The sequence below is a fragment of the Lucilia cuprina genome, chromosome 4, assembly GCF_022045245.1.
Source record: "Lucilia cuprina isolate Lc7/37 chromosome 4, ASM2204524v1, whole genome shotgun sequence".
Classification (NCBI taxonomy): Eukaryota; Metazoa; Arthropoda; class Insecta; order Diptera; family Calliphoridae; genus Lucilia; species Lucilia cuprina.
Genome location: NC_060952.1, coordinates 81,543,154 through 81,545,753, shown reverse-complemented (window position 1 = coordinate 81,545,753; position 2,600 = coordinate 81,543,154).

Here is a 2,600-nt window from a genome sequence, read left to right as displayed (position 1 = left end):
CATTAACTTAAAAAATAATTTCTGAAAAACGAAAAAGTACCAAAAAGTTCTCTTTTATGTGTTCTAACCTAATTCCGAATCTACATAGATAATTTCATGTTTCTAGCTTCAATACTATAAATTATTCAAAAAGTACCATTTGAAAAACGAGAAAATACCAAAAAGTTCCCTTTTATGGGTTCTCACCTAATTCAGACTCTACATACTTAATTTCATGTTCAAAAGTACCTTTTGAAAAACGAAAATACACCAAAATGTCCCTTTTTATGGGTTCTCGTCTAATTCCGAATCTATATACTTAATTTCATGTTTCTAGGTTCAATATTATAGAATATTCAAAAAAGCCCATTTTGTAGAATGAAAAAGTACCTAAAAATCCCCCTCAATGTGTTCTCGTCTAAACCGGACTTTACATTCTTAATTTCATGTTTCTAAGTTCATTATTATAGAAAATTCAAAAAGTACCTTTTAAAAAACGAAAAAGTACCAAAAAGTTCCCTTTTATGGCTTCTAACTTAAGCCAGGCTCCACATACTTAATTTCATGTTTCTTGCCAATAACAACACACTAGTGCTGCTCTCTCTCTGTTACTCTTGCTCTTGCTCTGTCTTGTTTTTATAAACAAGAGTACAATAACAAAATTTACCGTACGATTATGTTTTTTGTTTCTGTTTTTTGCAATTTTTGTTTGAGCGTGAATAAATTATCTCAATTTTTGATGAAATTTTCAGAGGTTGTCTCGGATTTTTTCTCATATCTACGTTATTTATGGACCAATTTTGCTGATTTTAAATAGCGATCTTCCCGAAAGCATGTCTAACTGAATTATTCTAGATTCGGATCTCGCCAATATCTGGAGTCCTCTAAAAACTGATTTCAACAAACATACAGACACCCCCGTGGGCAGGTTACCTTGGTGAAGCGTCCATCTTGATGTTATTACAATCCCGGGGTATAGAGGTGTTATCCAATACCTCAGTCTGGCCAGGACTATAAATTGGTACAGTCTACTGAATGGCTTAGTCCTTGCATAGATTGAAAGAGGTCAAACCAGAGCACCGCATAATCTGGTACTACGGGTAGTCAGTTTCCCCGCAGGACTATGTCTTGGCTGGTCAGTTGGTTGAGGTTCCTTTGAGATCCACGTAGTGGCTGTGGTTTAAACACAAATTTGCGGCGGGAGAATGTTGGTATAAGGACTGATATATCCTATAACTTATGGGTTGGATAATTCTCTCTTCGAACAGGTCTGTGTACAAAGCGGCATATGCTGGATACCTGAACTCGATCGATTTTGGGACGCCGATCGCGTTATGAGACACCGGTATATGCTGGGGAATTGTCCGGTTAGTATTCAATGGTTGCCTGTCATCTTTATGGTCATGAGAATGAATCTAATGCGATGGATTGTGTGAACGATTAAGAAAGTCTCCATATATTGAAGATTAGTACTGATTTAGTATGCCTTTTTCGCTTCGGGGAAGTTCATCGGTGCTGTTGCCATCTCAACAGATTATATTGATACATGCTACGCGACTAGTTGTCGTGGCAATTACTGAAATTATTGACTTTGGAATTCCTACTTCCTTTGTCACATTATAGGTTCATAAAAGAGGGTGTTGGGTATTTCGGACTACCAAATACGTCTCTAGGTGCTGTTGCCGAATCAACATCCCAGCTGCGTGGTTGTAAACGGAAGTGATGTTTTACATCTTGGAAGTTAAGCAACGGGGCAGCAATGGTCAGAGATTAGATAGCTCGAATACTTCAGCAAAGTGCTTGTACATGGACCGACCCAATCTAAAAATTGTTTCTAAAAATTCCCAAATTTTTGGAAACAATTTGAAAGATAGATTTACAATATGTATATCAAAAGAAAGATACTTTGTAGACCTTTCATTTATTTAGCATTATTAAGATCATTATCAAGTTTTACTACAAATTTCAACTTATATAATATATAATTATATAACTTATTATTTGTTACACTGTAAACACACAGTAAATCCAAACGATACAAAATAAACACACACTCCCATTTTCAATCTATTATAAAATATTTTTTGGTATTTTATATGTATGTATATGTGTTCGAGTGATGTATTTAAAAACGTATAAAACAAAACTTTATATTCAACCACCAAAAAAACATATTTTTCATATTTATTAATAATAAAAAAAATCTTTTATTTTTATATACTACATAAGTAAAATACATTGTCTGTATATACATATACAAATATTTATTATAACTGCTGTTGATGGTTGTCCTTTTTTCCCTAAGAGGGTGTTAAGTCTACCAAAATAAAATCACATGAACGTGTGGCATGAATGCTGCTGGGCTTATTGTATTGAATCAATAAACCATATAATAATCCATTATAAAAGTCAAAATATTGAATTATGTTTATGAATGCTGGTATCTTCTTTTTCATCCCTTTTTATTATAAATGAATTTATATTTTGCAGGTGTAAGAGAAATATTAATAGGACAAGAGATGTGGACATTAATGTAGTTGTTGGTCAATATAAAATATTTAATAAGTTGCAAAATTAATTAGCAAAAATATTAGTATTTATATAGTAGACTGTTTTAAAAT